Source organism: Heterocephalus glaber, unplaced genomic scaffold, assembly GCF_053883595.1.
Source record: "Heterocephalus glaber isolate CG9 unplaced genomic scaffold, H.glaber_assembly_v1.0 deba00001497, whole genome shotgun sequence".
NCBI lineage: Eukaryota > Metazoa > Chordata > Mammalia > Rodentia > Bathyergidae > Heterocephalus > Heterocephalus glaber.
This window is the reverse complement of record NW_028258320.1, coordinates 47944257-47956606: the sequence shown is the minus strand read 5'-3', so window position 1 is coordinate 47956606 and position 12350 is coordinate 47944257. Positions and strand designations below refer to the sequence as shown.

The 12350-nt window shown below is 36.2% G+C and overlaps 1 protein-coding gene across 12 annotated transcripts in view; it reads right to left on the bottom strand.

The window, feature by feature from the left end:
* The window catches only part of R3hcc1l (R3H domain and coiled-coil containing 1 like), a 134972-nt gene extending 123070 nt beyond the window's left edge, over positions 1 to 11902 (bottom strand). For 8 of the 12 annotated variants that reach the window (XR_015440393.1, XR_015440394.1, XR_002392594.2 and 5 more), the window contains exon 1: positions 11747 to 11900. The gene's annotated coding sequence lies outside the window, so the exon portion shown is untranslated. Of the gene's footprint in view, positions 1 to 11746 lie in introns of all 12 variants that reach the window. The other 4 variants (XR_015440396.1, XM_004838633.4, XM_004838632.4 and 1 more) reach the window with 4 other exon arrangements.
* Between the last annotated feature and the right edge of the window lie 448 nt (positions 11903 to 12350).

Here is a 12350-nt window from a genome sequence, read left to right as displayed (position 1 = left end):
AGGGTTTTTTTCCCCTTGCATTGTTCTTCTTTGAATGGTTTTAATTTTTTTGTATGTGTGTTTGATAATAGTTATTTTTAAAATTTTTTAGAATAAATAAATAAATAGGACTGAGGATGCAGCTCAGTGTGAAGGCCATGGGTCAATCTCTTGTGCCATAATAAAGTGAAAATAGGTGAAACTAATTATATTAATATAGTATGTAATACATCTAAAACATTTCAACATATAATCAACAAAATATTATAAAAATATTAATGCAATATATCACAGTCCTAATTCTGTATTGTTTTAAAATCCAATGCATATTTTACATTTGGGATACATCTCAATTCCACATGGTTAGTAGCTATCAAACTTGGACCACTGAGGATCAGACAATATGCCCTTGAGCTAAAGGAAAAAACTATAAACAAACTTTGAACCTCATTTACTAGGAATCTTTCAAATAGTAGTATGAGTTAGCAATTCTTAAACTATTTCCTAATATTCTAGGATTGAACCAATAAGCAAAACTATGAACAAGAGAACCAGGTTTCTTGGATGGACTATATGAGCTAAAGGAAGACAAGATAAACTCTGCAGTGTTAGATCAAAATTAGAGGTATTCATATAAATTCACTCACTTTTACTAGACAGGAAAAGATCTATTAGTATGTATGCATACACTTACATACACATATCTATTTCCTAGATGTCTCTTGAGAGGGCACAGCAATGATACCCTAGCAGCAATCAGTAAAGCCATTTTCTAATAGAATGAATCAGGGCTCTTTGAAGAAATTACTTATTCCAGGACTGGGGGTGGGAGAGCGGAAGGTGAGCCCAGAATATCTTGTTGTGGTAAAAAGTAAGATAGTGCTTAAAGAATGACAGAAACATGTCAAAAGGATACACAAATCAGCTTGAAGGAACTCTCAATGGCCAAATCATGGGTGGCATAAAAATTAAGTACTAAAATGAATGACAGAAAATCATCACTTGGAAACCATTTTGAAAATTATTCAGGCACCAGTTACTGATGGATATAGAAATCACCAATGGATATTAAAATTAGTGCATAAAAGTTCACAGTAACAAGATATTTACAAAATCTCCATGGGCAGGGGATTTAGCTCAGTGGTTCTGCCGCCTGCCTCGAAGGCACAAGGTCCTGAGTTCAATCCCTGGTAGCAAACAAAAAAATCTCCAAACATTTTTTAACAGGATACTTTAAAATTACAAAGGGAATGTGAGTGTGAATTACAAAGAGAATGTACTGCCACTGAGTTACACATTTAAAATGTTTAAAACACCTGAGAAGCATGTTAGTTCTGTGGTACTCCTGCCAAAAATGAATAACCTGAATCCAATTATGACAGAACATTAGATAAACCCAAGTTGGAGGCACTTTACAAAATAACTAGCCTGCGCTCTTCAAAAATGTCAATGTCATGAAAAAGACTGAGGAATGGCCTAGATTAAAGGAAAATAAAAAATGACAACTGAATATACTCCATGATGTGAAATTTTGTTTTGCTACAAAATACAGTATTGGGACCATGACTAAAATCTGAACAAGTCTGTGGATTATAACATTAGGTCAATGTTAATTTCCTGATTTTGACAACCTCATTTTGTAGTTTTCCTATCACTATGTGATAGCATAGCCATAGTAACACTGAAAACCAACACATTACTAGGTATTTGTGCTGATGATGGTGCAAACTTACTGAGCTGCCAGCTATACAAAAGTATAGCTCATACAATATTGTACAGTATTTAATATTTCACGATTGTAAAAAAACTACTTATTTATGTATTTACTACATATACTTTTTACCATTAGACTGTACTACTTCTACTTAAAAAAATTATTGTACAACAGTATGTCATGTCTTACATAGTTTGTGTAACATCTCTTGACTGCATCAAAGGCCCACATCCACTGATTGATCATAAAAATGCTCTATGTCTGCACAACAACGAAATCATCTAAAGATGCATTTCTTAGAATACAGCCTATCATTAAACACCACATGACTGTATACACCTATGTTCTGAAAAAGAAAATACAATAAAATGTTAACATTTGGGATATCTGAGTGAATTTTTTTCCCATTCTTAGAACTCCTTAATCTGAAATAATGTCAATATAAACAGAAATCAAGAAAAGGTATCAGCACAGGGCCTAATAAATAATCTACAATCAAATAAATGATAATCATTACATGTTCTTAATGAAAATAAAATTTCTAGGGTTCTGTGCACTGAAATTCTCATGAGTCAAAGAGATTAATATTTTTATGATTGAAAAAATACAGGAAAAAAGTACATGTAGTGTGTTCCATTTAAACATACATACACACACACACACACACGCAACCCATACACAAACACATAGGTAAAAGCATAAAAAATACATACTAAATTTGTTAACAGTGGTCACCCTGGGGTAGTGGAATTAAAGAGATTCTTATATTCATGACTGAGTATTTTCTAGTTTTCTTTTGACATTTATGGTTTTTTCCCCCAAAAAAATTATTTTTGGAAGTTGAAGGTATAGCTCACAATCAAGGATGATATAACATCCTTTCTTTTCTACAGCCAGGCCCTCTCTGCAAACCTAAGCTTAATTACTATATTTGAGCACTAAGTTGTTACTTTGTCTTTTACATATTAAAATAATGATCATGTAGCATTATTTTATATATGAGCATCCTATTTAGTCATCAAGTCATTTCAGTGGGTTGAGTAGGATTTATATAAACAAATAGTTTATCACAGTCATCATCCAATGACAATGAGAGGTAATACACTAAAATGAAAAAGAAAAACATCTAAGGATTACAAGGGAAATCATCCCAGGAAAAGAACTGTGCAATATGCCAGAGTTTAGTCTCAGAAAATAAGGAGGTGGGAGAGGAGAAAGGAGGAAAGGGCAGGACAGCAGAAGGAGGAAAACAAAAAACACTGCAACTTACAGGTTACTGCAATAGACCTTATAGAAAATCACACTCAGAGGCTATTTACAACACTATTAGTGAATAAAATTTGCACAGGCATAATAATGTAAATACAACATTAACTACAGTATTTGATTTAACCAAACATTGTAATATAACTAAATTGAGAGGCTAGGGGAGAAGCAGCAATAAAGACAGTTACTTAAAAACACTGAATCTTTCTTTACCATAGTGGAAATTCATTTAATAGGTGAATCAAAAGATTACCTTTCTAAAAAAAAAACCAATTCAAAATATGGAGTTATGTAATGCAAAAAACATAAAAAAACAAAACTAGCTTGAGGAGTTGAAAGTGGTTACCTTTAGGAACTACAGAGAATGGGAAAAGGTAGAATTAAAACTACTCACTATATTTTGTCAAGTCCTTTTTTTCCCCACTATTTGACTTTTTAAATTACGTCTATTTTAAACTATATGTGTATTGATAAAATGTAAAGAGTTTACAAAGTTACTTCAAAGAAATAAAAAAGCCTAACAGCAAGCAGCATACGATCTTTTCATCATAAATTTCCATCATTCAGAAATGTATAAATAAAACATTTTCAACTGAAAAAGACAAAAAAAATCATATGGAAAGGATGTTATTGAAAGATATTTATATTTCTAATGCTTAAAAGCACAAACACACAAAACATGGAAGCTTTAAAATTAAAAACTGTATAAAGCCAAGAATCATCAGTTAAGTGAATATGAAGAATGCAGTAATTGTAATACTAGGAAGATCGTAGGTCTGACCTTACTTACAAATTCATTAATGATCAGGAGACAGTGCAAATAACACATTTAATTAAATTTGCTCATTTATCTATTTTTGGAAGTAAGATTAACAGCACCGAGAGAAAAAAGTAATATAAGATGACAAAGATAGATTAAAAACATCGGTCAAAAACCAACCAAATTAAAGAGTGGATGGAAGACTGGGTAAAATTATAGACTTAAAACAACAAAAGAGAGATACTAGAAGTTTTTTTACCACCTATTTTTCTGCACACTGTTGCTATATGAAGTAAGGTTAATCAACATTAATACTAAATGGCAATACATCCGTTATGTGTGCACACACAGAGAATATTCATTAAAAGGTTACAACCCTAAAAACAACATATTGGTTAAGTATGCCTTAACCAAAATGCTTGGGACCAGAATCTTTCAGATTTTGGAGCACTTAAAATTTCCAAGTATTCAGTTTGGATTTCTGGATTAAAGACCAACTTTGCATACTGTTCATGCAATTTATTATAGAATAGGTGTGTACTCATAAAAGAAGTCTTGTTCACAGCTTAAAAGTCAAGAAAATAATTTAAAATAGCTTTAGGTTTATAAGTTTTTCAACCAAATTAATAAATGTACCATTAGCAATAGGTAAAAACCCTTCTCAACATTCAAGAGGCCACTTACTGCCTGCTATTTCTTAAATGACAGTTTTATTAACTCATTTTTAACCTGTTGCTTTTCATTTCAGTTGGTAGTTGTGACAGATTCTTTCCCAAAGATGGCACCTGTCTCTCACCCCACCTCCCATGTCTTTTTCACAATGTGATTTCAATACTCCTGATAAAATGTGTTCCACCCTGCTGGCTATCTTCCCAAAAGAATTAAAAGAATCATACCACAGCGATATATGTACACCCATGTTTAAAAGCGGCACAGTTTGTAGTAGCTAAAGCTTGGAAACAGCCCAAGTGCCCATCAACTGGAAACTGGATAAAGAAGATATGGTTCTTTTATAAAATGGAGTACTATTCAGCCATAAAGAACGAGAAACTGGAGACATTTATAGCTAAATGGATCCATATTGAGGCCATACTCTTAAGTGAAATAAATAGGACACACGTGTAAATACTGAATAGTTTCTCTGGTGTAACGGAAATGGAAATTTTTAGTTGAGAAACGGAAAGTGTAAATAGGATTAAAATGATTAAAATGAATAATTGATAATTTGAAATAGGAAGAAAAGGTCCAAAGGGGTAGGAGTAGTGGGAGGGGAAGGGGAGAGAAAAGAAGAGAAAGGAAAAATTATGAGAAAAGGAAAAAAATGGAAACAAAGTCTATGTAAATAGAGAAGGGTGGAGGGGGTGAAGGGAGGACAAGGAATGGGGAAAAAATAAGAACCAAGATACATCATGTACAGGTACAAGTACCCAATGATAAATGTAAATGTAATGTATACCTAAAATGTACCAATAAAAGAATTTAAGGGGGAAAAAAATAAAAATGACAAGTTTAAAAAAAAAAAGAGTATGTACCAAAGGCAAAAATAAAAGAAAGAAATGTGTTCCATGTAAGCACCCATCTCCTTGAATCTGCCAAACTATGACACTACATGACTTCCAAGGTCAGCTCAAATGAAGCAATGCAGCTTCTACTTAGTTCACTCCAGGTGCTAAAATCAGTCACCATTAAGCTGTGAAAAAGTTCAAATTGGCCTGTGTAGATGTTCTGGGGAACAGCCAACATCAACCAGTAGACATATGAGTAAAGAAGCCTCCAGATTCTGAGCTCCCGGCCATGAAAGCACAACCAGCTTTTGAACCTTCCCAGGTAAGGCTCAGGCACACTAAATCCACACTGCCCTGTCTTAATCAGATAAAATCCACAAACATAAGAAAATGGTTGTTTTACATTAATAAGTCTTCAAGCAGCTTGCTATACAACAAACGCTAACCAGTAGCTTCTTACTAAACATACACTCCCACTACTCTGCAATAAAGGATACACTTGAGAAATTTCTAGGCAAATGGTTGCATCTCGAGACCATACTTTTAAGTGAAATAAATCGGACACACAAGTTCAAATATCATATTGTTTCTCTTGTGTGAGAAAAGGAAAAGGTAAATAAGGGCTAAAATGGATGGAAGATATTGGGAAGTAGAAAGAAAATGTTCAAATGGGAAGGAGAGTAAGAAGGCGGGGAAGAAAAAATGGAAACAAAGCTTTTGTAAATGAGGGGAAGAAGGGTTGAAGAGAGGAGAGGGGAATGGAGAAAAAAGAATCAAGATATAAGGCCAGGGATTTAGCTCAGTGGTTTCACCACCTGCCACGCAAGCTCAAGGACCCAAGTTCGATCCCCAGTACCCAAAAAAAAAAGGAATCAAGATACATTATTTATAGGTACAAATTCCCTATAATGAATGTGATCACTATGTACACTTAATTTAAAAAATAAAAAATAAACATACACTCCCTAAAATCAATCTTTCCTCATCTTTAAGGATGGTCTTCTAATCCACCAATGTGCAAATAGGCAGATCTATTTAAGTAAGAGAGATTTTACTTAGAGGACTTAATAATTCATGTCAAATATATTCTGAGTACCTACTAGATGTAAGACACTTTGCTAAAAGCCTAAGGCACAAATATGAATAACACAGGTTCTATGGTTAAAGTTACATTCTAGAAGGACAGAAAATAAAAATGAGCTATGATAGAAAAACAGCATTTAAATTTTTAAAAATTATTACAGTAAAAGACACACTGCCATTAATCCCCTCAAAATACAACCCCTCATTTCACACTTATTCTCCTCATCCTTGCCACATTCTGAAGCACTTCTGAAGTCCTTTCTTGAGTGTCTTTAGTTTTGCCATCATGGCTGTCTTGACATACTGAAGCGTTTCAAAACATTAACTTTTCATGGTCATTTTGACTTTGGGTAAGAGGTAGAAATCACAAGGTGCCAGCCACATCCAGTGAATAAGGTGGATGAGGACACACAGTAATGTTTTTATAAGCCTGCCTTTCCACTGGATGGTACTTGGCAGGAGCATTCACTGTATTTTTTTAATCACGCTACACAGACACTCATGAAAAAGGGGTTCCAGACCTGCTTCAGAAAGTGGCAATAATGGGATAAGTGTGTTCAAAGTGAAGGGTAGTGTTTGAGGGGAGTAATGGCAATGTGTTTTTTTCATTGTAATAAATTTTTAAAATTTAAACATTCACCATATATTCTGATCACACTATATAGGTATAGTTTGAGAAAATACATTAAGTACCAAAACAGGTAAAGATAACTCTACCACAAATGGTTATAGTATAATTTTAGAATTAAAAACAGCTTTTTTTTACTCTCTTATGAAAGCAGAATGAATATCTAAAAAAAAAGACTAAAGAAGAACATGGAAGATGAGAGATTATGAGTGTTTTCTGTTATTATCCTTTTAGATCTTCTGTATTTTCCAAGTTTTCTACAGAAAGCAGGCACTGGACTTTTTTGAGGAAAAAACTTTTTAAGGAAGCAAAGAACAACAGTCATTTAGTATTTTTCTTAAATGTGATTAAATTACACCGAAGGGTTAGGTAGTTAACAGGACTGTAACACATAAACTGGCATGGTACAGTTGTACCTCCAGACTCATCCTTAATTAGTTCTAGAAGGTATGACTGGAACCAAAAACTGTGAGTACTAAATAAATTGTTTTGGCCACAAAGGGTAGTAAGTCACAAGACAATGATCACAAGTTCTTGCTTCCCCCTGGAATACCAAACAAAGGACAAGTAGCAGGACAAAATTTTCACATAAAAATGTATCAAGTACCAAATTCAGTTTCAAAACTGTCAAGTAACAAGGTATGGTTGTATTTTCATATTGAATATGGAGAATAAATTTTATATTTAAAGATGTTAGTGTAATTAAAAACTACATATTATTTTATTTGCTATTAGTATTTCCTTTTCTTCTTTCCTAGCTAACTATAAATATTTGAAAGTTCTCCTCAATAACGGACCAAAACAAGTGAATAAGCTCTCCACTTTTTGATCATACCCTCCTGGGTTCTCTCATTCTGTTTCCTTCCTTTTAACTGTTTGTCTCTCATTTCCAAGTGTGACCTTCTAAATCTGCCCTTCTCTCTACATCAGATTACCCTTCTAACTTCCTGTATAATATTCTCAATGTTTTTTACTTCTCTCAAATTCTCACTCTCTGCCTATCATGTATGTTTATATGACTGTCTTTGCATTCCTCTTAAATTTTGCCTTTCTCTCCTCTACAGTTACCCACCCCATTTTAAGACATCCTCGTTTCCTTTAACTTTTATAAATAAGCAGTGTTAGATTTATTATTACTATTTTACAGTTAAGAAAACAGAAATAGTGCTATTAATATAAATTCGAGGATTTTAATTCAAGTGCTTCCCTTCCTTAATACTCTTCTGACACTGCATGGCAAAGAACTTGAAACAGCCCAATTACAAGCCAATATTAAAACATATTCAAATTCTTTTCTAAGAAGTAGATTTGATATTTAGAAATACACATTTGTTGCACACATTTTGGACTCTGTATCAAGTTAATTGATCACAAACTGTCAGCTACCTGACTATTCCAGAAATTTGTATCATCATTTTCATAGGTTAACCCATATTATTTAGAAACCTCACAACTAAGAAAAACCATAGCAATAATGCTTCTTTGCTACTATTTTATTCCTACTCCTCAGACACAGTTGGCTTTTAAAAAACTATATGAGGAGGGCCAGGGATTTAGCTCAGTGGTTCCGCCACCTGCCTCACAAGCACAAGGTCCCAAGTTCAATCCCCGGTACCAAAAAAAAAAAAAAAGATATGAGGACAGCAAATATTAATAAAATTGAAGAATAAATTTGAAGAATGGAAAACTATACAGAAAGCTAGGCAAGACAGCAAAACAAAATAATACATACATGGACTAGGAGAAATTCGTCTATGTTTTGAGAAGAGAAAATTCTCTCAAAATGCAAGCTTACTGGTGCTGAGCAACAACACCCTGTAACTTTTTTTATCTAATGTTCTGACAATTTCTCTGTAATTCAATAACCTCTTAGTTACTCAAGCTTCATTCATCCTGCTGGGTTCATTAATGGAGAATTCTAAATGTTTTTCCCACTAGCTAATAGCACATTTTCAGGTGGGCAGCCTAGAAGAGGGGTTCTCTTTCAACACATGAACAGTCTACTCCTATTTCTTCTCACTTCTCCTGTAGGTGGGAAATCTACACCAAATACAATTTTAAAACTAAAAGAAATCCCCAAATTATAGGTTAGGTTTAATGATTGTCAAAGACTATCCTGTAGGTCACCAGTTTTATATATAGTATGAGGGCTAGTTTTCATAAATTTTTTTTTTGGTACCAGGGATCGAACTCGGGACCTTGTGCTTGCGAGGCAGGTGGTGGAACCACTGAGCTAAATCCCCAGTCCCATAAATTTTTAATAAAAAATCTCTACTCTTACTACTGGCAGTAGTTTATTTACTTACCTCTAATGAGGTATATGAATGCAAAATTTAAAAAATACATCACTTTTACTATTTATTCTGGTGAGTTATTTGTGGGTAGTTAGCTCATAAAGCTAATGAGGACAAGGTCATATATTCAAACTCCATGTTGGCCAATTAGCTTTGCAGTGTTTCAGGTTCCATGGTCAGTCAACAACCTTAACCTTGGCCAACAAAGAAACACTGATCATGTGAATCATTAGGAAATTGAATATAGATGTATAACCAAAATCTACTCCTATCAGAAAAGTACAATAATAAAAATTTAAATAGTATTCCAATTTTAAATAAGATTCCTATTTTTTACTAAGTGTGACTAGTATGTGCCTTGTTCAAATAATGTGTTTTCAACTAAACAGGGTTATAAGCCCTGTTTTACAGATGACAAAGTGAATTCAGAATGATTGTACAAACCAAAGTCACATGCAAGAAAGCAAGGATTCAGACCTTTGATTCTAGAGCTTTATTTCCACAATACAATATGGTCTTTCTTAAGTGTACTTCAGTGACAGAGAATAATCAACAAAATGTTATTCAGAACTTTTCAGCATCATCATTACTGAGTATCCACTATGCATACTCAGATTCTACAGCTGCCTGAGAGTAAAGTCTACCTTCCAAATTACTTTTAAGAGTCAAAGCTCAAGTGTTTAAAACACACTATAGCACACAAAGTTGATTTTAATGAAAGTGACCGTCAGCTTTTTATACAAGTCTGTTGTGAAAAAAAGTTATCTTGCTAATTCATAATTAAAGGGAAGAACGAAACTACCCTCACAAAACAAAAACAAAAAAAACCCTAGAAGTTATAGCACCAATTTGAGCTACATTTGTTCAACTTTGTACACTAATGCACTTTACTGTCATTCTGTTTCTTGAACCATATTCAACCAGTGGTTGGTATTTTCCAACCAATGGTTTCAGAACTTACACAGGTTAAAAGTACCTAATTACTACACCCCAATCTTTTAAAAAGCTGAATGAAAAATATTCTCTACAAGTGGAAAAATAAGACAATAAAAAGTAACCTGCTTAGTCTTGGAGGTTAACTGTCAAAAAAGAAACCAGACCTGGGCTGGGGATTTAGCTCAGTGCCTCGGCTGCCTGCCTCGCAAGTACAAGGACCCGAGTTCGATCCCCGGTACCAAAAAAAAAAAAAAGCAAAAAGAAACTAGACCTGAATTATTGGCTATTTATATTTTCAATTCCGTGAGGAAACATAGACTTCTAGCACACATGCCCAGGATAGGTGAAAAATACCACATTTCAACTACTGCATTCAGGTTAATGGGATTCTGTTAGAAGAGCTAAGTTTAGTGCATGAGTATTATCTGAAAATGAGAAAGACACTAGAATTGCTGGAGACTGATACTAATTTAGCACTATACTTGAGGAGTTTTAAGTGCTTTTCTTTCTTAAATGCTTGTACCTGTGCAATGCTGAAAAAAAAGGTTGTAACAACAGAGCAAGCAGGGTAGAGAGCTGTGTTGAAGAGAAAGAAGAGTCAAAATTCTGGTGGGCCTTAAAACCCAAGCAAAGTTAAAAACTGACTCCACAGGTGATAAATCCTTAATGTCACCTCTTCTCTAGAAACCTGGCCTGAGATCATCAGTATGGTTCATAACAGTTTCCAGACAGACATTCCCAATATTTATTAACTCATCTGATCTTCACAATGACATGAACGCGATTTTAAAATTCAACTGACTTGCAATGAAGGCAGGATACTATGGTTACATTTCAAATATGCTTTATAGTCCAAAGATCTGACACATGTATCACTTTTGCTGAACCTCATAATCCTGGAAAGTAGAACAGAGAAAAGACCCATCTTTTAGACAAGGAAACCGAAGCAGCAGTAAACGGACTGCAAGGATCCTGCAAGAGGCAGTCCGAGACTGTTCCTCAGGACATCAATGCTCCTTTTCCCTTTCCCAACTCTGAGAGGAGGCCGTATGGGGGGGAGGGGACACTTTGATAATGGGACTTGGGAGTCCTCCGAGAGCAGCCCAGGAAAAGCAGGAAGTTCGCGTATCCCCAGGCTTCAGAGCCGCGGAGCAGATTAGCCACCGGGCTCGGAGCCCAGGAATCGCCCGCAGCCCCGAGGTCGTCTAGGGGCTGACCCTGCGTCCCGCGGGCCACGACCTCGTATCCCCTAAGGGGTAGACTCCGCTGACTACCTGTTGAAACTGGCAAAAAGACGCCTACGCGGTGAACAACTTGGGGCGAGGGCCAAGTTGCGCACGTCGCCCCAGCGAGGGCCGAAGGGACCAGGACCGTCAGTCTAGACCCAGGCCCCAGGGGTCGAAGGGCGGGAGCTTCCCAGTAACCTCCGCCCCCGGCAGGAGCCGACTGTGCGCATCACGTGAGGAAAAAAACCACTGGTAACAAACACACGAGCAAAGAAAGTCTTGTCCTCGGCTTGTGAGGGGAGGAATGGGGGTAAGGAGCCGCAATATGGGAGCGAAGGAAAGGGGAGAAACGCACTGTGGTGGTTACCGCGATGTCGTCGACCTCCTCTTCCGCCGCCTCACCGAAGCTCCATCTCTTCCGCTCGCGCCGCTGGAGCTGGCGCCAGGCCTCAACTCCGCCTTGCGCCCCGAGGCCTTCTGGGGGACGTAGTCTGCACGACGCCCGGTCACGCCCACCGCGTCGTCATGCGGGGCGGGGCTGACAAAGGGCTAGGTAGGGAGTGCGTGGCCGCATGAATACCTTACCCTCGCCCACGTAACCCGCCAATGTCTTCTTAACAGCCAGGTTTCTTGAAAAAGTGATCTATAGTACCTCCACTTCCTCACTGTGTACGCCAATCTGCACTGCTGCTTCCGCCCCCGCGGAAAACGTGCTTCCCGCCTAACCCATTGTGGGTATTTCAGGCTCATCTAACGTAAACATTACTCAATGCTGTCATACATTAACACTTATTTTATATGGTACTATTCAGTTTTGCCGCCTTCTTTTTAAGCCATTCTCTTCATTCTTCAAGATTTTTTTTTTTCAGCCAGGCAAAGGGGCTCATGCCTATAATCCCAGCACTCTGGAAGGGTGAGACAGGACAAACACAAACACATGATCATTCGCGACTTAGCGA